The sequence below is a fragment of the Neovison vison genome, chromosome 10 (assembly GCF_020171115.1).
Source record: "Neovison vison isolate M4711 chromosome 10, ASM_NN_V1, whole genome shotgun sequence".
NCBI lineage: Eukaryota > Metazoa > Chordata > Mammalia > Carnivora > Mustelidae > Neogale > Neogale vison.
In genome coordinates this window covers 72561670-72583541 of record NC_058100.1, presented here as the reverse complement: position 1 = coordinate 72583541, position 21872 = coordinate 72561670, and the positions used below count along the sequence as shown (strand labels likewise).

Sequence of the window (21872 nt, the reverse complement as noted above, 5' to 3'; positions counted from 1 at the left end):
TTTATTTATTTGACAGACAGAGATCACAAGTAGGCAGAGAGGCAGGCAGAGAGAGAGGAGGAAGCAGGCTCCCTGCTGAGCAGAGAGCCCGATGTAGGGCTCGATCCCAGGACCCTGGGATCACGACCTGAGCTGAAGGCAGAGGCTTTAAACCACTGAGCCACCCAGGTGACCCCTGATAGATGTTTTTTAAAGGACTTTATTTGAGACAGAGAGAGAAGGAGGAGAAGGAGGAGAAGCGGGCTCGCAGCTGAGCAGGGAGCCCAATGCAGAGCTTGATCCCAGGACGCCGAGATCACAGTCTGAGCCAATGACAGCTAGCTGCTTAACTGACTGAGCCACCCGGGTGCCCCCCATACTGATAAATTTCTTAACTTTAAAAGTTAAAACAAAAGTATTCGTGATGCCAAGAAAATATGAATACTTTTCAATAGCAAAAGTAGGGAAGCCAAGATGAGCAAATGGCCCTCTCCAATCCCACCCCTAAATTAATATAGGAAAAAGGAGAAATTCCTTTAAACTGTCATGTTCTCAGTAAGCTTTAAAGGATACAACCTGAGGGGTCCTGAGTGGTTCAGTTGGTTAAGCCTATGACTCAATTTCAGTTCAGGTCAGGATCTCAGGGTTGTGAGATCAAGCTCGATATTGGGTACCACACCGGGTGTGGAGCCTGCTTAAGATTTTCTCTCCCTCTTCCTCTGCCCTTCCCCACCCCAAAAGAATACAGCTTGATACAAATGAATATATCATTACGAAAAAGACTGGAAACAAAAGGAAGTTCAAAAAATAAGAAAACTCAAATTTCTTGCTTCCCCCAAGAGATTTTTTTTTTAAAAAATTACTTGAGAGATAGAGCATGTGTGTGTGTGCAGTGGGAGGGGCAGAGGAAGATGGGGAGAGAGAAAAGCAGATGCCCTGTTGGGCGGTAAGCCCAATGCAGGGCTGGATCCCAGGATTCTGAGATCATGACCTGAGCGGAAATCAAGAGTCAATTGCTTAACTGACTAAGCCACCCAAGAGAGATTTCAATACAAGTAAAAGCACAATAAACTGATGGAAAACACTAAAACTGAATTTTAAGATACTGTCAGGATATCTCTCAGAATGCTGAAAGATACCAACACAAGAGAAAAGGTATAGAAGATGGAAATGATTCCAGGAGACTTAATTTCTATACAATGGAAATTCTAAAAGGAATGAAATTGATAGAGATAATAATAAAATAACAGAATTTCCCTAAACTGAATAAACTTTAGTCATTAAATTAAAAGGGGGTTCATCAGGGATGCTTGGGTGGCTCAGTGGGTTAAGCACCTGCCTTCGACTTGGGTCATGATCCCAGAGTCCTGGGACAGAGTCCTGCATCCGGCTCCTTGCTCAGCAGGGAGACTCTTTCTCCCTCTGCCTGTTGTCTCAGACAAATAAATAAATAAAATCTTAAAAAACAAAAACAAAAGGAGTTCATTGAATGCCAGGCAGGAAATTTCTTGTAAGACATCTCTGCTGGGGTGCCTGGCTGGCTTAGTCAGTCGAGCATGCAACTCCTGATTTCAGGGTTGTCAGTTCAAGTCCCATGTTGGGTGTACAGATTGCTTTAAAATAAAATAAAATAAAATAAAGACATCTTTACTATACCAGAGATATGCTGAGAATTTTGAATTCCAATGCATAAAGATAGAATCATACAGATTTCTAGGAAAAAGTAGACTAAATAACAGAAAATCGGACTTGACATCTAATATCACCTGACTCTCTACATGCCAAAAGACAAAATCTACATACCAGAATTTAAAGGGAAGATTATGCCCTTAGATTCGGCCTTTCAAATTATGTTTCAGTATCTCAGGATTTGCAAGAAGTTTTAGACATAAAGTCTCAAAAAGTATATCATCTATACTCCATAGTATATATACTCCATACATACTTCACGTAAAAACTACTTAAGGGAGTATACTAGGTTGAGAAGAAGAACTTCACTTCCACTATTTCACTGCTTTTTAAAAAGTTTTAAAACAACTGCTTTGGATATCTTATTTGGGACACAGCTGATAAATCCAAAATAAAGCAAATCAAACCACACTATATTTAAAAAAAAATCAGATCACATAATCAAAAAACATTTATTCCAGGACTAAGAGTGATTTAACATTAAAAAAAAATTCATTATTCATAAATGTAATGAGTAAAGGGGGATAAAAAGAAAAACTCTGGTATCTTAAAATTTTTTTTTTTTTTAAAGATTTTATTTCTATGATAGAGACAGAGACAGCAAGCATGAGCAGGGGGAGGGGTATAGGGAGAGGGAGAAACAGACTCCACATTGAACGTGACATGGGGCTTCATCCCAGGACCTCAAGATCATGACCTAAGTCGAAGGCAGATGTTAACCAACTGAGCAACCCAGATTCCCCAGGTATCTTAAAGTTCCAAAAAAGAAAACATGGTTTTACAAGACCAGTGCTCTCACCCCTGAGCTATGGAGCCAAGAAGACATGATTTTAAAAAAGGATTTAAAAATAGCATTTAAAAAAGGTAAAAATGCAGCATACAGTTCTGATAAAAACTCAGTAAATTACAAGTGACCTCTCTGGCATACATGCACTCAATCATCAGAAAACATGAGCGCGCGCACACACACACACACACACACACACACACACAAAGAAAGAAAGAAAGAAAGAAAGAAAGAAAGAACAGAAAACATGAGCACAAGCAATATGGTAAACAATGGAAGTGACCTCATTCTGGACAAAAAAGGAGCCCTTGTTGTCTCCATTATCCAACATTCAGAGTCTAGTACATGAGTTAAGGAAATGTATAAAGACTAGAAAGAAGGCGGCAAAAAAAAATTTAGTATCTGCAGATTATATGCTTGCAAACTAGCAAATGCAGCAATCAACAAAACATAATTAAAATAAGGCATTTTGGGGGCGCCTGGGTGGCTCAGTGGGTTAAAACCTCTGCTTTCAGCTCAGGTCATGGTCCCGGGGTCCTGGGATTGAGCTCTGCATCGGGCTCTCTACTCTGTGGGGGAGCCTGCTTCCTTCTCTCTCTGCCTGCCTCTCTGCCTACTTGTGATCTCTGTCTGTCAAGTAAATAAAATCTAAAAAATAAAATAAGGTATTTTTAACCTGGGTGGCTCAGTGGATTAAGCCGCTGCCTTCGGCTCGGGTCATGATCTCGGGGTCCTGGGATAGAGTCCCGCATCGGGCTCTCTGCTCAGCAGGGAGCCTGCTTCCTCCTCTCTCTCTCTCTGCCTGCCTCTCTGCCTACTTGTGATCTCTCTCTGTCAAATAAATAAATAAAATCTTTTTAAAAAAAATTGGTAAATTTCCTATGTGCTAGCTTGGTAACAAAGTCCCATTCACAATAAAGCTATAAAATATATAGGAAGAAAACGAAGTATACAAACCTACACTAAAAAAAACTGAAAAACTATGACACTACTAAGGCACTGAAGATCTGGATAATGAAGAAAGAATGGAGCAGAGGCTTAAAGCAGTTTACTTCTCCAAATAATCACATCAAGTGATAATAGTTTATTATTGGAAAGTGATGGACTGTAAAATCATCTTGAATAACCAAGAAAGATAAGGAAAAATTTTATAAGTGGGGCACCTGGATGGCTCAATGTGTTAAGCCTCTGCCTTCAGCTCAGGTCATGATCCCAGGGTCCTGGGATAGAGCCCCACATGGGCTCTCTGCTCAGCAGGGAGCCTGCTTCCCCCCCTCCCCCAGCCCTCTACCTGCCTTTCTGCCTATTTGTGATCTGTCAAATAAATAAATAAAATCTTAAAAAAAAAATTTAGAAGGACCTCACTCTCCTTGATATTATAAGGGATGTGAAATATATCATTTAAGTGTAGTATTTTCAAATGAGTGCAAGAGCCACAGAATTTAAGCAAGCCCACAAATGTGATTTGTGAAAAAAGTAGCATTTGAAATTAACAACAAAAAACTGGCCTCCCATTTGAAAAAAAAAAAATTTCTACTTCCTACAAAGAGGTTCCAAGGTAATAAAAGCAAAGATGGCAAAGAGGCTTTTTGGCTCACTAACCAAAGCACTGTACTAAGATTCTGGGAGTGCATAAGGTGGCTCAGTTGGTTAAGCATCTGCCTTCGTCTCAGGTCATGATCCTAGGGTTCTGGAATCAAGTCCTGCACTGGGCTTCCTGCTCAACGGGGAGTCTGTTTCTCCCTCCCCTCCACCCCACTCATGTTCTCTCTCTCAATCTCTCTCTCTCTCTTTCAAAAAAAAAAAAAAAAAGATTCTGAGTAACTGTGCTCAGCAAAAAGGAAAGCAATATCTGACACCTTTATTGACCATACATACTCGTGGGAAGGAGAGGCAATAGGCAATGCCATATAACAATACCTAGATTACATTTTAAAGTTTTTATTTAAATTCCAGTTAGTTAACAAACAGTTTAGTATTAAGTTTCAGGTGTACAAGAGTGATTCCACACTTCCATACCACACCCGGTGCTCAACGCAAGTGCGCTCCCCACTCCTTAATCCCCATCACCTATTTCATTCATCATCCCACCCACCTCCCCTCTGGTAACCATCAGCTTGTTCTCTAGAGTTGAGTCTGTTTCTTGGTTTGCTTCTCTCTCTCTCTCTCTCTCGTTTCCCCCTTTGCTTGTTCTGCTTCTTAAATTCCATGTTATGAGTGAAATCATATGGTATCTTTCTCTGACTCTTTGCTTAGCATTATACTCTAGCTCCATCCATGTCATTGCAAATGGCAAGATTTAATTCTTTCTTACAGCTAATTGTATACTGTTTGTGTGTGTGTGTGTGTGTGTATACATATACACACACACACACATATATATATATAACACTTGGGCTGTTTCCCATAATTTGGCTATTATAGATAATACTGCAATGAACATCGGGTGCCCATAACCCTTTGAATTAGTATATGTGTGTTCTTTGGATAGTAGCATGAATGCTGGGTCATAGGGTAGTCCTAGCCTGCATTTTTAATATAAAAAATATAACCATCCAAGTACTGCAAAAAACATTATATAGGTTTTTTTTTTAAAATAAGCTCAGATTGAAAAAAACTTTTCCTATCATGAAACCATAGTTAAGAATCGTAGTAAAATTGATAGATTTTGACATAAAATGAAAAACAGTTATATAGCAAAGGATTAGCAACATGACCAAATATTAGTATTTTTACTAAAAAGATATATCGAGGACTTTTACAAATCAAAAAAGACATCATCAATTAGAAAACTGGTACACCTCTTTCCAGAATTTTAATTCTACAAATTTACATCTGAGAACTGGTTCTAGGGAAACCGCTCACAAAGGGCTGTTACTGAATATGTGCTATTTTTATTTTTAATGGCAAAACGCCAAATGTCTATCAATGAGATATATATTAAACTATAGCACTTCCATATAAAGCAGTAACATCTTGTCATTAAACACAACAAATGAGGCACAACTCTGTGCACGGATATGGAACTATGCCATGACACGGACAGTGCTCTCCTAGGAAGAAATGCAATCACAGGGAGATTCCACCTTGGTATACTGCTTTTCCCTTTTTTGTGCATGTACTATCAAAAAAAGGGGGAGGGGAAGGAAATGCTTCCATCCCTAAACCAAAAGCTTGTAAGTAATTACAAGAAAAAAAGAGCTTGTCAATGATTCCTTTCCTTGATTCAGGAAAATTATACCTTAAAATTACAAAAATATTCACTCCTTTAATGAGAAAAAACCCATTCCCGCACTTACATTAGCTGGTTGCTCTCAACAGGAACCTCTGTGTCTTCACTGAGTTCCAATCTATTACGCCTGTAGGTCGAACCAACACTCAATCCATGAATTAATAATAATGGGGCAGAAAGAATTTTCCTCCTCACATTGCCAAGGAAACCTCTCAGCCACAATTCAAACACAGGACGTGTTTTTAAAACATCTCCCAACTACTGGGAGATTAAGTCCGTTCGAATAACCTTTGTCAGACTGGAGACAGCTAGGCTTAGTTATCTCCTCAAAAACAAAAACAAAAATAAAAACCAACAAAAACAGAGTTCATTTAAAGATGAACTTCAGAGTCAAAGGATTATTGGGAAAAAAAAAAAAATCCATCTTCCATAGCCGAACAATAGAATTTAAAAAGAAAGAAGAAAAAGAAAAAAGAAAAAGAACACCAAAATTCAATAAGATCCAATTTCTGGTCTTCAAGATTTCTTCACCTATTAAGAAAAAAACAGAAACCTTCCCCCATCTTTATTATCTGTATAATAAAAGCATACATACTTGTATGAAAAAATATAAAGTGTTTTATGTATATAATATACATATACATATATACTAACTGGCTTATACACACACACACACATATACACAAATGTGTAGAAATAAAACATCTGGGTAAGTTTTCCCTTTTAAAACACACTACAAAAGCCTTCAGATTTGGGTTCATTATAAAAATAGTGAACTTACTCTTATACCAAAGTATCATGACGTGTATCGGTAGGTTACACTAAATTTTGCCCAGCCCACAGAATAAACATGAAGGGAAAGCCTTACACATGAATCAATGTGTATAATACGGATGTACGTACATCATTATCATATTTATCATCTTCAGGGAGTGTTTAACCAAAAAAGATAGAAACGTATAGTTATCGAGTAACTACAGAGTGGTGCAGCAAGCTGTAGAAGGCAGAGCAGCATTATAGCCATCCTGAACTGGCGCTGTCAAAATACAGAAAGCTTCTATCTAAGGGAAGACTTTTTCTTCCAGTGTCACTGGCATGACATTCAATATTGGCCCTGCAAAAGGCTTGCTTATGCAGCCTGGTTTCTTTTTCTTTTTTTTTTTTTTCCCCCCACAAGTGATGGCTCAACTAAAGACTTTGTAATTATTCATTTACTCCAGTTAGTAAAAGGGTAAACTTTTGGAGTTGAAATTTCATTTCACAATGGTACATTTACCATTTAAGAATTAAAAAAAAAAAGAAAACCAAAAAACAAAAAACCCAAAAAACAAAAACAAAAAACGATTTTGATACATAGAAATGAGTTCTAAATTTTGAAACCAGCCCCGTAACAAAGCAATTTTGATTCTCATGTAATAAATACTACATAATTTCTAGGCTAAATCTTGCCAAATACTATCCAAGACAAAACTAAAATCGAAACTTAAAAAAAAGTGGACACCTTTTACTCACACTTAATACTAGTCAATTTTCCAGGAAATTTTTGGGCAGGGAATATCCCCAAATCTAAAATGAAAAAAAGGAAAAATTGGGATCTCACATTAGTTATTCAGTCTGAAACTTGTAATAGACTTTTACTAAAAGTCATCATTTTCTGGCCTCCCACTCAACCACAGAAACATACTTTAAGAGTGGAAAGGGACTTTAAAGATCACTGAGATCAATTCTCTCATTTTACCAGTGAGGTAATGAATCCTAAAATCTGAAAATATTGAGTGCTTATGTTTAGCTAAGATTAAAAGCCAAAAAACAATCTCACAGTTAAGAATACAGCATTATGGATCATTCAGCATATGTATTTAAAGACATTTAAGATCACTTAAAATTAGAGAAACATTCTTTGGGAAATGGACACGGTATTTGTCAAAAGTATGCTCCTGGGGCTTTTACTCCAATTTCAATTTTTGTAAACTTTTTTAATGGCATTTGCCCATACATTTGTAAAAAGTTCCTGTACAATCTTTTGTTGTTTTTATACTATTTTCTAAAGGTTAAAAAAGGCAATTCAAAAACTAAAAGTAATTTTTTTTATTGTTTTCTAATGTTTTCCTTTTGCACAGATCCAATCCTAAATATAAAGGGTAACTCTATCACACTCAGTAAGTTGAAATGATAAAGCTGACCAGTATGAGGAGGCAATCAGAAATTTCCAAATTTCACTTTGTTTTTGCCAAGCTGTGAGTACGGATCAGGGATTTTAAAGAAACAGAAAAATGGGAGCAAGGGGGAGGAATAAACAACTTAGGATACTTTTTTCCCTCAATTTCATTGGTTTCAGAGCAATCAAACTTCTCATGATGGGAGAAATTTTTACTTAAAACCAATTACAAGTTTAATCTACCAGCCAGAAATAGCCTAAAGCCTTTCAATGCTGCACTATATTTTTTTAGGTAAAAAAATATCTTTTCTCTCTTAATTGGTATAAACAAAATTTCAAGAGACAGCTACATTGAGTTACTACTGTGGAATTTTTAATCTTCACTTTGCCAGCATTACTATTACCACTGAGGAATTTTCAGCACGTTTTGTGTTTTCAGGTTTCCCCAGATTTGTGTATGAAGAATAATTAGTATAACTATATATAACAACTATAGCGATTCAGATACAGTAACATAGGAACAAGTTGCCCATTTCAAATGGAAAACGGAAAAAGAAATTAAGGTAATATTTCTTTTTCATTGCTTTGAATAACTTCATTCCCAGGATCCCAGCTCAGAACCAATGTAGAATAATCATAGTTAACATTTTTCAAGTTCATTTTCAAAAACATCAGCTGTTCTATATTGTCAAAGTCCAGGCTCACGATCTGTTTTGGATGAAACTGGCTATTTGCAGTAAAGATACATTCGGACTGCCAACTACACATGGGGCAGCTTAGATACTGAATGGCAACTTGGGTCAAAGCTGGCCATATGCTCACCTTCCTCTGCCAGTAAATCAAAGGGTCACCACCTCCTGAGATATCTGAATACTTCTCTTTGAAGTATTCATCCACTACTGCTATGGCGGAAGGAAACATGAAGCTTTTGCTTCCAATGGCAACATTATCTACAGCTGAGCTATCAAAAGACCCTGAACTGGAGGTGCCTTCTCTTATAGATGAGGTAAACGAATCAGCTCCTACAATGGCTGGGGGACCAGAAGCATCTGACGTTGCAATATGGCACACCTCTGAAGATTCCATGTAATTGCAAACTTCTTCTGCAAGGATCTGCTTATAAGTTTCTAAATCAGCACCTTGAGGGAAAAAGTCTTCCAAACTGTTTTTAAAGCAAGGGTCTAACAAAGCAGCCAAGATACAGGGCTTGGATTTTAGCATGGCACTCAGCAGGGTATCAGTTTCAAGTTTCAGAGATAAACTGTCCACCAGATTGAGTGCCTGGGTAATACCTCTTATTTGAAAATCTTCTCTGAGTTTCTGCAGAGAAAGGAGCAGATGATGGATTAGGGGGAGCACCTGGTTCAATCCTGTGGTCTTGACACTCACTTTCTGGGTGGCTTCCTCAAATGGTTTAAGAATATCACAAACATAAGTCATTAAAGTCCACTGAAGTGAGGTGAGCACAACCCCACTAGCTCTACCCAGACTATGGTGAACTGAGTAGCAATGCTCCAAGAGCCATTTTAACATATAAAAGGTAGAAATCCAATGGCCAGTTTCATCCTGCTTCAAATTCTTCCATGGAAGCTGATGATCATTTTGAAACTCCTGCAGAATCTGACGGGCCTTGACTGAATGACTAAAATGATGACAGGTTTTCCTAGCAGCTACTAACATATTCTCAATGCTTTTGTGCTCACAAAAAAAGTCCTGAATGACTATATTTAAACAATGCAGGAAGCACGGCACATGGGTAAAACCTCCATCTTTGATTGCATGTACCACGTTAGAGGAATTATCGGAAACAATAAAGCTAGGAATGAGGAAATTAGGAGAAAGCCACAAACCAATCTGGTCATTTAGTTCTTGTAAAATGTTGGTTATCAAGCAGTCTTTGGCCAACCCTGTTACACAAAGTACTGCCCACTTTCTGAAATTAGGGATCCTGCCATTACTGGAAGGTGCAGTTTCCAAAGAGACCCAGTGCACAGTTACGATGAAATAGTCAGTGGATGGGTCATGGGTCCATATGTCCACAGTCAAGTGGATCTTTTGGCTTTGAACATTCTCCAAAGTTAAGAAAATTTTTTCTCTGACCCAGTCGTATAATTGAGGTACAGCCTTTGTGAAAAAGTAAGTCTCAGATGGTAACCTATAGTCAGGGGCCACAATCTGCATGAACCTCTGAAAGGCTGGGGTTGAGAAGTAGTTGTAAGGATGCATATCCTCCACGATCATCTGAATAATTGCCTGACTTATTTGACTTGAGACTGAATTTTCAGAATATGTCGTTTCTCTCTCCTGTGCATGTGTCAGAGTATCTTGCTCTGCAACAGGAATAGGACTCTCAGATCTTCTACTATTTTCAACCTCTAACACAGGAGGTTCATCTGAATCTGAGTCACTAAGGTCCTCAGCTGTTAAATCGTGGCTGCCCGTAGACTTCTCTCCATGCAGGGGATCCCTTAAGAGATCATTTCTCTCAGTCTCTCCCTCATCTAATCCATTTCCAACTGCACCATTGTCTTTGTTGGCAACAGCCCAATGGATGGGATGTGTGGCCTGCAGGTGACGTTGAAGTGTTGAAGTTCCTAAGTGAGAACCTGGCCTACCCCGGCTCACACTTCTTTTACATATATTACACACAGCTCTTGAAATGTGCTGAGGATCAGTATAAAAAAAATTCCAAACTGCAGATGTCTTGGCTCTTGTTCCAGGAATTAAGGCATGCTTGACAATATTACTTTTGATGAGAAATCTCCCTCTTTCTGCCCTCAGGGCATCAGACACTGATTTATCACGTTTCTTACCCATTCTGTTTTCATCTAATGGATCAGTAGACATATATTCAAAGCTTCCATTGCTTCCAGCAGAAGAGGGAGATAAAGGCACATCCAAAGTAAAATCCTCTTCCCCACTAGTGACACCATATTTGTTGGCCCTGGTCCAGTGAGGTGAATGCCTTGCCTGCAGATGTCGTTGTAGTGTAGATGTCCCCAGATGGCTGCCTGGTTTACCCCTGCTAACACTTTTTTCACAGAGGTTACAAATAGCCCTCCAGGTATACTGCGGGTCGACATGAAAGAAGTGCCATACAATGGAGGTCTTGGCTCTGGTACTAGGTAGATAGATCTGTTTTTCTATATTGCTCTCAAAAAGACTTTCTTCATCCTGCTCATGGGCACTGGAAGTTAATAAAGCAGGGGCATCTGCAACAGGCCTCCCAGATCCCAAATCTTTACTGAACTTTTTCGCGAGAATCAGTTTTTTTCTTCGCCTTTTCCCCTTAATCCGTAAGCCCTTCTTTCTTTTCTTTTTAGCAGGCAATTTTGCCTCTTTATCCATGCCTTCTGCCACCATCTTTCCCTCTACCACATCTTCTTCATCTGTATTAGAATTAATAGGAACACATCCCAGAATCCCAGCACCACTAAAAGTGCTGCATCGTCTTCCAGAAGAGAGTGAGGAAACTGGTACACTTAAGGTACATACACTCATTCTCTTTGTGTCTCCAAAATTCGTACCAGAATCTGTTAGTGGGTTTATTACTCAAGTAGAAATACAGCTGTTCCTCTCTAATTGCATTACCTCGTCTCCAATTTCTATGGGGAATCAAATTCCCTTCGAAACAATGATTTCCAAGCCAGGTTATTTTTGGAGGAAAAGTGACAGCAATGGAGAACATTCCCAAACTCTCTTCTTAGAGGGCTTTATGATCCCTTACAACTTCTGAGTTCTGAATCTGATTTCAAATAGTCCAATCTCTTCATATTATAGAAAACAACAACTTGAGGTGCACTTTCCCAGAGTCAGAGTTAGTAGCAGCTAGAAGCCATGTCTTCCAAATCCCAGGCCCATGTTCTTTCTGCTTCATCAAGAACTAATCTCCTTGAAATGCCTTCAGCTTTAAAAATATATATTTTAATGATGCGTCATGGTAGCGACATCAATTTCCCTTAATTCTGAAATTATTTTCAGGAAATTTCACTTAAACAAAAACATAGTGCATCATTCAACATTCATCATTTAGGACTGTGATTTGACAATACAACCCAAAAAGTCAATTCTGGGAATATAAAGCAGACTCCACATACTGGTCATTAACAGCAAATGCTAGCTGAGCCCTTTCAGCTCTAAATAAAAGTAACACAATTTTTAAAAATGTGGATGGCTAAAAAAAAAAGTGTTTTGAGAATAAAAATTTGGGTCACAAGCTGCATTTTCAATTTACTGTTTGTAACAAGAGTTAATCCAAATTTAGTTTTCAGACATTTTTAGACTGGAGAACCTTTACTGCCTGTAAATGAGTAACTCATGAGTTGAACTCTATATGAACAGCAAAAACTGAAATTTGAGCTTTAAACCACTTTCATTCCTTTTCGGTTATCCCTCCCCTTCCCCCAATACCTACATACATTTACCCTAAAAAGCATCGCTATCACTAGTTCCACAGCCTCCTTCTCAAGGTCCAGAACCAAGGCCTGCAAGATGTCAACAACATGGGCCTTCCCCATAGGAATCCGCACCGATTATGGGACTTTAGGGGGTGTTCTTCATTACGATTTCATCAATCCTACAAGGAGAACGGAAGTGTCCCTGTTGTTCTTGACTCCGATGCGGAGGGCTGGGGTGGGAGTTAATTAAGGTAGGGAAGGGGTGTAGGATACCGGATTTAGGTCGGTGGCTTTCAGTATGTGGAGTTTGAGAGTATCTCCCAAGTAGTGGGGCCCTGGAGAGGAATGAGAGTAGGTAAATTCAGCTCCTGGCACTCGATTTGATTTAGGCAGTGGGGGTCCGCTAAACTAGGGAAAGTGTCGCGAAGAAAGCAATCTAGTGTCAGTTCTCTCTCCGGGAGACGGGGAACAAGTCGGCTTTCCGGGGCTGCTCCCGGCTCCTACGGTTTCGCCAACACCGGATGTGGGGGAGGGGAAGAAGGTTGTTGGGAAAGGAGCAGGCGCCGTGGGGGTGGGGTGCAGGGGATGGGGGTGGGGTGGATGGAACTGGGAGCGGGAGCCCCGGGCTCCCAGCTCGCCCCGGCTAGGGCTGCGGGCGGGAGGTGGGGGAGGAGGGTCGTTACCGCTGGGCCTAAGGACCCGCTCAGACTTCCCGGGCTAGGCCGCAACCCAGGGGCGAGGGGAGGCCGCGGCCACTCCCCTCGCCCTCTCCCCCACCTCCCTTGCCCCGAGCCACCGGGAATCAAAAAACGGGTCTAGTTACCAGAGAACAGAAACTTTACCGAACCGCCGACACTGTCCCCGACTCCCGCTTGCTGCCACGTCTTTCTTCTTTCTTAGCCGCTGCCGCCCGCCGTCCTCACAGCAGCAACACCAGCAGAAATCCAAGACTGCCAGCGTCAAAGATGGCGCCTGGCTACGGGCTCAGCTCTAAGACCCGGCCAGTAAAAGTGCCAGCACGACGCAATGCGAGAGGATTCTGGGAGTTGTAGTTTCCTCTATGAGGCGATGCTTAAGATGGCTTCCCTGGGTCATAGGGTCACGTGAGAGGGGAGGCGTTACGACGTGGGTTGTCTTCGTTTTGGGGAGAACGCATTTTTAGAAATTTACGGATTTCTTGTAACTGTCTTTGATTTTAAAAAGTTTTTTAATCAAATGAGGCGATAAGCAAGAAAGCCGCGGGAACGGTGTCTACCAGACAGTAATCCCCTGTAGAATTTGGTTCATGAATAAATCACCCGAACCATATATAATTTTCATTTAGAGATAAACTACTTTTCCCATGCAATGTTGAAGGATTTGTGCCTTTATTTTTATTTGAAGAGGCAAAATTGGGCTTGGGGGAATTTCTTTTATTTATTAAAACAAGTTTTTGTATTGAAAAAATAATTAATGCTCATTACAAGTTTCGTGGGTGTTGGAGTAGGAAGAGGGGAAAAAAACCAGTCGTCCCCTGCTCCTTCATTATTAACATTGTTCTGTACTTTACAATTTGAATGTGTTTACCTTTTTTCCTCTTATAAAACTAATACATGTAAGTGTTTTTTAAATTTTTTAATACGCAACCATAGAACATTTAACTCTCCATTGATTTCATTCCTGCAAAATGATCTCTCACTAATTTAGCATATATTCTTTCTAACGTTTTTGTATGCAAATATGCCTAAATCTACTACTGTGATCCAGTAGGAGCCTAAGATCCCTGCTGGGTTAGTGGCTCAAAAAAACTTGCTTGTGTGACAACATGGTACCCAACTTGGATAAAGGATACAGTTCTGTCACTAAGAAAGCATACAGTTGATGGTAAAGCAGGTGGGACTCCAGGCACCTTTTATTTCCTCCCAAGGCTTGTTCTGCCAGATATCAGCTCGGTGTGGGAGCCTCAGCCAGTACCACTCAGAGCAGTCTGGGGTCTCCTCAACGTGGGCTTTTACCTCCTTTCAAAGTGAGAGGACACAACATTAGAATCCTAGCCCCAGTCTCTGACTTACAGGACAATACTCTGTGATTGCCATGTCAACCAGGCCTAACAAACAGGTTCCTGATAACCAGTTTCTGTCTGTGCCCACAACACCTAGGGTTTTTCAGTTTAGCAGAAGGCTAACCAAATAGTGAAGGGTTTTTCAGCCCAGGGCTTTGGGAGCTGCAGTTCTGTTCTGATTGACATACTATAGTTCATCATATTTCATCAAATCTAAAGCAGTAAGACACATCTTATTTTATAGAACTCTAAGACAAAACAAAAACAAAAACAAAAAACACCCCCAGCCAATTAAACTCTGATGGGACATTCATTAATCAGAAGTGTTAAAAGTTGAAAGGTTACGTGCTTTAGAATGAAAGAAATACAGTATTTTTAAGATATGAACAAGTTAAACTATCCATATTATCCATATTGTTTTGCAGTTTGCTTTTTTCCCCCACTGTACAGTGTATCTTGAATCTCTTTTAGTGGTCATCAGGGGTTAGAGGCCTACCTAATTCTTTTTAACAGTTCTCATTCCACTGTAAGGCTGTTTTGAGTTTGTTTCAGCAGGGTATGAATAATGTGAGGCAGTGATCACTGGGGCCTATCTTGGATGCTTGCTACCATAGCGGGTATTAGTGATAACTGAGTCTTCCACTGACAATTTTATAAGTGCGATGATTGAAAGAATTTTCCACAGACTAGCTTCTGCCTCCATACATTTCAAACTTTGTCTCTCCTCCATAATCTATATGCCCTTACATCAAGATCTGACCTCTGGCCCTATGACTTTGGGTCATAATGCCAGATGAGTCCACACAGTGGATAACAGGAGTATTCTTGAAAGCCAGTTCTACACCTACATGTCTCCAACTCAGTATAGATTACCAGTATCCATCATTCCTCCTCTTTTCCTTCCTGCCTTTGGGGCTCGGCTGTCTGTCATGAGGGAGAAAATAGGGACCAACAGAGCCTTGTAGCAAGAAACCTTAAACACATAAATTTCAGCATCTTGCTCTAGCTACAAGACCACACCTGGTTTCACCGAAATCAACCTTCGTAGACTGCCTTCCCCTCTTCACCCCCAGTGTGTTCTTAGGTGGTTTTATTTACTTATATGGAACTTTTTTTCCCTTGGTGTTTAATTTTGGAATGGGGTAACTGGTTTTACTGGGTGATGGGTTATTTAAGAAAAGACAGACCAGTATTCATCCTCATCATCCTCAATTACCTTACACTAACTATACTCCTGTGTTTAGGTTGCTGTGGTAGGCTTTGTGGGGGATCCCAAATGGGCCTAAGGTGTGGAAATGTCCATCTGGAAGTTTCTGGAAGATGTGATAAATATAAAGCTAAATAACCACCAAGTAGCACACACCAAGTGTCCAGCCATGGTTTAGACTTGGCATTGTAAACTCAAATACTTAGACGAGCCAGGCACATGTGTATATGGGTATGGTGAGCAGCTGCAAGGAAAAACTTGGAGTCCGTGCCCTAGCCAAAGGGCCAGCTGTTACCATGAACTACAGCCCATTCTTGCCAAGGGGGATGCAGACTCACTGTCACCACATCTTCATGCTTTTAAAGAGAAACTGGAAATTCAGAGTTTTATGTGAAAATTTCTGATTCTTCAACTTGGGAGCTAATCCAAACAAAACAGCAACAACAGAAATCACTTTGTGGGCTGGTCTGAGAAAGGAGAAGGTAGCCATGGAAAAGTACAGTGTTTCAGGACATGCTTTCTGGAGGGAGTAAGACTTGAGTTGCCTGAACATAGACCAGAAGTGAGAGGTAGGTGAAGACAAGGAAAGAAGCTATGTAAGGAAACGCCTTGAAGGGGTGAGGAAAGAAATTCAACTGGAGGGGCACCTGGGTGGCTCAGTGGGTTAAAGCCTCTGCCTTCGGCTCAGGTCATGATCCCAGAGTCCTAGGATCAAGCTCTGCATCAGGCTCTCTGCTCCACAGGCAGCCTGCTTCCCATGCTCTCCCTCTCTGCCTGCCTTTCTGCCTACTTGTGATCTCTGTTTGTCAAATAAATAAAATCTTAAAAAAAAAAAAGATATTCAACTGGAGGTGTCCACAGGTTAGAGAAAGAGAGAACGTTGTAAAAGTAGGTGGGAGTAAGAATTTGGAAGACCTTGAATGTTGGGAAGGCATTTGAATAATATTGTTTAGACAATAGGAGTTCTTCAAAGGTTTGGAACAGGAACAAAATGGTAGAAAGTTTGTAGAAAGGTAGAAAGTGCGCAAAGTTGTGTCTCAGGAAGACTGAAATAGTGATGTTCAGTCCCTTGTATTTTAAACTTGTCTCTCATAATTGTTCCCCAAAGCCTAGAAACATATAAGACTCCCCCTTCTATTTAAAAAGAAAAATTGGGGGCACCTGGGTGGCTCAGTGGGTTATGCCTCTGCCTTTGGTTCTGGTCATGATCTCAGGGTCCTGGGATCGAGACCCCCATCGGGCTCTCTGCTCATCAGGGAGCCTTCTTCTTCCCCCTCTCTCTCTGCCTGCTTGTGATCTCTCTCTCTCTGTCAAATGAATGAATAAACAAAATGTTTATATATTTTTTAAATATTTTATTTATTTATTTGACAGACAGAGATCACAAGCAGGCAGAGAGGCAGGCAGAGAGAGAGGGCAGGGAAGCAGGCTCCCTGCTGAGCAGAGAGCCCGATGTGGGGCTCGATCCTAGGACCCTGAGATCATGACCTGAGCCGAAGGCAGAGGCTTAACCCACTGAGCCACCGAGGCGCCCCAATAAACAAAATGTTTTAAAAAATAAGTAAATAAAAAGAGAAATTGGATGGTGAGGAAGTCTCATGCTCAATTCCTTATATTTCACCGGCACACCTAATTTCTCATCATATCTTTTTTTTTTAAGATTTTATTTATTTATTTGACAGAGAGAGAGAGATCACAAGTAGGCAAAGAGGTAGGCAGAGAGGGGGTAGGAAGAAGCAGGCTCCCCGCTGAGCAGAGAGCCTGACGCAGGGCTCGATCCCAGGACCCCGAGATCACAACCCGAGCCGAAGGAGGAGGCCCTACCCACTGAGTCACCCAGGCACCCCTCTCATCTTATTTTAATTGCCAACGTTCTTGGCTACTTTTTCACCTCCACATACACTATTCAGTGTATTTCAGATTTACAGTCTCATGGCTTCTCTGAAATTACTTCAGTGGGGTCAAGTTTTATATTGAATGGCTCCTTCTCAGGGCCTGTTTTTCTTCTTCTTCTTAGTAACCGGCTTATACTGACAGTTTATCATGTGTCACAGTTTCTTTATATACATCGTTCAATTGAATCCTCAAAATTACCGTTAGATGACTACTATTATCTATTACTATTGGATAAGTAATTATCATTAACCTTCTTTTACAAACACAAAGTTCTAGCGATGAATCCCAGGGTCATTGCTAGTGACTCCAAGGGTCATTGCTAGTGAATAGCAAAGTCAGGCTTCACACCCACGTCTGTCCAACTCCAAATCATTATACAATCATTTGACACTCATTCACCATTTTTCTTTTCTTTTTTTTTTTGGACAGAGAGTGTACGCATGCGCATGCCAGGAGGTCAGGGGAGGGGAAGAGGGAGAGAGAGGGAGAGAAACCCAAGCACACTGATAGTAGAACTGATCTCAAGACCCTGAGATCATGACCAGAGCCAAAATCAGGAGTCGGATGTTTAATGGACTGTGCCACCCAGGCACCGCTCTTTTTTCTTTCTTTAAACTCCCCCTCCCATCGCTTAAAGAACAAAATTGGACCTTGGTTTCCTTCCAGATTCTCTGGCTGCCTGTTCTCTAGTCTTTTTCCATGTTCCTCTTTCTCTGTCTCTCACTTAATCGTTGGTGTTTTCCAGGATTCAGTCCTCAGCCCTCATCTTTTCTCACACTGCATTCTGTCTCTGGGTTATCCATCCCTTTCTTTGGTTTCAACTATGAATTAATTTTATGTGGTGACTCAGACCTGTATCTCTGACCCAGATCGCCGTCCAGCTGCCTACAGGAATCTTCATTTGCATGTTTCAGAGTCATTTTAAATTCAGCTCACCAAAACGAATCATCACCTCATGTCTCCTACATCTCCTCCTCTTCCTGACGTCTTTGTCTTAGTGGAGGGCGCCACCCACCATCCACCCAGTTACTGAGGTTAGAAATCTGGGAGTGAACCAGAACGCCTCCCTTTTCCTCACCTCCCCTGTCCAAATGCTTAAGAACCTTATGGACTTGGCCTCCTAAATATCTCTTGAATCTGCATTTTTCTTTTCCATCCCCATTGCTTCTGCTTGTAAAATGATAAAATTCTTTGCTCATTTTTCAGGATTGCTGCCATACCTTTTCATTGGTTTTGCTGCCTCTCCACCTTGCCCTGCCTCATCTTGCAAAGAACCACAGAATTTCTCTTCCAAAATGCAAGTACAAGGGCACCTGGCGGGCTCGGTTGGAAGAGCGCAACTCTTGATCTCGGGCTTGAGTTCAACGCCCACACTGGGTGTAGCGATATCTTCAAATAAATAAAATTCAAAAAATAAAAAATAAAATGCAGGTATAATCTAAACATCACACACTCACACTCACTCACACACCCACACGCCTGTGCAAGGAATACTTTCTGGAGAATCTATTAAAAGTGATGAACGGAGGAAAGTGGAGCTGGATATGGGAGGTAGAAAGGAAACTTCTCACTGTACTTTTTGGTACTGGTTTGAATCTTGTTTTACTATATATATGTTACTTGTGTTATTAAAACTAGTTAAAAAATGGATATCTCTATACTTTGACCCGGCAATTCTACATCTAGAAGTTTGTCCTGTACTTGTACTCACACACAAGCAGAAATGACATACGTACATGGCTGTGATTTAACCTATAAATATGATAATGACTAGATTCAAAGTAGTGCAGCTGTACAATGAAGTTCTATGCTGTCATGAAGAGCAAGGATGTGCTTTGCGCTGTGCACCTGTATTAATGTGTATAAACATGCAAAGGACCATTATAAAGTTTTACCATTTGTGTGTTATAGATGATCTTCAGAAGAATTTACAAGAGTAGTTGCCTCTGGGGAAGATCAAGGGGGCGAGGAACTTACTAGGTGGCATGGGGTGAAGCTTACTTTTCACTGGCTTTTGGTGTTTGAGTTTTACACTGTGTTTATGTATTAATCTACTCACATTTTTTCAATGCATATAATTTGAATAGGTAATCTAATCCATCCATCTACTCACATTTTTTCAATGCATATAATTTGAATAGGTAATCTAATCCATCCCATGAGAGGAGGCAGAGATCCCTTGTATTGTCCTACACTAATTGGAAGCTTCTTCTTCAAACTTGCCTATCACTGTGATGAATGAATTAATACTGATTCTTGGCAGATACACAGTATTATGCAAAATGAAGGGCGATTATGCCAGTAATGACTAATTTTGCATTCCCTGATGGACTGCCTAATTATTGTTTTTATAGGACAGACTCTGATTCATGCGGTATAATCAAAACTATACTGGTCATTCCTCTTAGCGTTCCTTCCATGTTCACAAATACCAATCTCTCTGTATTGTAAGATCCTTAAAACAATTTTATTTTAGTTTTTTAAAAGATTTATTTATTTATTCGAAAGAGAGAGCGAGCAAGAGAAAGGACAAGCAGGGGGAGCATCAGAGGGAAAGGGAGAAGTAGACTCCCCTCTGGATAGGAAGCCCCACCTGGGACTCAATCCCAGGACCTGGGTATCATGACCTGAGCTGAAGGCAGACACTTAATTGATGACAGAGCCACCCAGGCCCCCACCAAACACATTTTAAACATGTCCCTTAATTTGGACTTGTCCATGAATCAGAGCAATTTCAAACCTGTATAGTAAGATTAAAATTTACTTCCCTACTGAAAATCCTTCAGCTATGATCCATTAACCTTAGGATGATTCCTAAGCTTCTGTGGTTATCTACTAATATGCAAAATCTTACTCCTGCCTACTTCTTCATCCCCCCAAATTGTCAGACCATTCTCCTCTAGCTCTTTTCTCCCTCATGTCGAATGACCTGGAATGACCTCAGTGCTTTCTTCTCCTCAGGCCACCATGCTTTTGCACATCTGCTTTCTTCTGTCTCAAATGCCTCTTCTTCCTCGTCAATCAACCTAATGACTGGGATCCAGCAGCCTAGGCTTTCTTACTTCTTAGGAGTTGGCTTATTCTTCATTTGCTTCCTTCTGTACACAGTGAGCTCACTGAGAGCAGCAACATCTTGTTCATCTTTATAGTCCCAGTGCCTGAAGGCATTTGATGTGTGTTTGGATGGATTTGGGGGAAGACATGCTAAGATTAGAGAGATTAGGGAGCAGGGTTAGAAGGCCAGGGAGAGGAGTTTGGATGATTACAAATAGGGACCTGTTGTTTCTTGTTTAAGGGAAGAGTAGGACAAAATGGACTTGGGGAGAGAGGAGCTAGAGGGACAGAGATTAGGTAGTCAAGCGCTAGGCACAAGTTGGGTGGGAAGAAACGAGAGTGGAGATTAGGGTTGTGGCCCTGGGATGGGCAGGAAAACCCCAAGGAGAAACTGAGTTGGGGAGAAAAATGGGTTTTAGGGCAGAAACAGGCAATAATAGTAATGGCTATCACTTCTTGAACATCTGTACCATGTATATGTTAATGCTTTACTGGCCTGGGCGGACCTTGTGTTCTTGTGGAGAGGAGTTTGACAATGACTTTCCTCCAGTGTATCTTCTTGCTTTGGGGATTTGTTCGCCTTCATCAGTGAATCGTGGTGAAATCCCTTGTATCTTTCTGCAGCCACAAATTTATTCAGAAACGAGCCCATCCCACAAAACAGAGGAACCAGGAACTCTGACCGCCCCCCCAATCCCATCACTGAGATTGGAGGCTGCAAAGACATGACTGATAGGTGGGGAAGGCCCCGCTGAAGTTGGACTTCAGGAAAGGAGGGGCAGTTTCTCAAGAGAAAAATCCCGATGAGGGAAAATGGATATGGGGCCAGTGACCCAGACTCAACTTAATGTACTACAGGGCTGCCCCTTTAATGGTGTGTCGTGTGTGCACCAAAGGTGAGTGCCGGTGGAGGTGGCAGGAGGCAACGCTAGAGTAGTGTATGTGTGTGAACTGAGTGAGCTCACCCCTCGGAAAGCGGGGCGGCCTTTGCTGTGGTGTGGCTCTGACTGGGCTTTGTAGGGTTGGAGCATGTTCCTTCCCACCGCACTGAAGTTTTACCGTCTGGGGAACTGTAGGGATGCTGACATTAAGGCCTATAGAAGTCAGGAAACTAGAGTTCGATTCCTTCAGGACTTCTGGGATTTAAGTCAAGAAAATGACACCAGTGACATTAACAGGTTTCTAGTTCTACCGAGTGGTGGATCTGTGGTTCCATTATTAGCAGCCGCAGCAGGTGCTTGGCTGCCCCGAGCTGGGCAGAGGCCAGCAGGCATGGGTGACTTGGTCAGAGTGGCATCTGTTAGGGGTTGTTAGGGACCGGGAATTGCAGAGCCTAGCTCCCAGGGTATTCTGGTCTCCTTCTCACCAGGGCGCTGAAGTAGCAAACAGTGACCCAGACTATTCACAGACACAGAAACACCGTGGGGATTCT

At 41.1% G+C, this 21872-nt stretch overlaps 1 protein-coding gene across 7 annotated transcripts in view; it reads right to left on the bottom strand.

Annotated features, from left to right (window-relative positions):
• ZC3H11A (zinc finger CCCH-type containing 11A) overlaps positions 1 to 13213 on the bottom strand; it is a 43010-nt gene extending 29797 nt beyond the window's left edge. The window contains exons 1-4 of one of the 7 annotated variants that reach the window (XM_044267659.1): positions 13066 to 13213; positions 12516 to 12577; positions 12270 to 12421; positions 5755 to 7253 (exon numbers count right to left, since the gene is read on the bottom strand). The gene's annotated coding sequence lies outside the window, so the exon portion shown is untranslated. Of the gene's footprint in view, positions 1 to 5754; positions 7254 to 12269; positions 12975 to 13065 lie in introns of those variants that run through there. The other 6 variants (XM_044267657.1, XM_044267661.1, XM_044267662.1 and 3 more) reach the window with 6 other exon arrangements.
• Positions 13214 to 21872: the final 8659 nt, after the last annotated feature.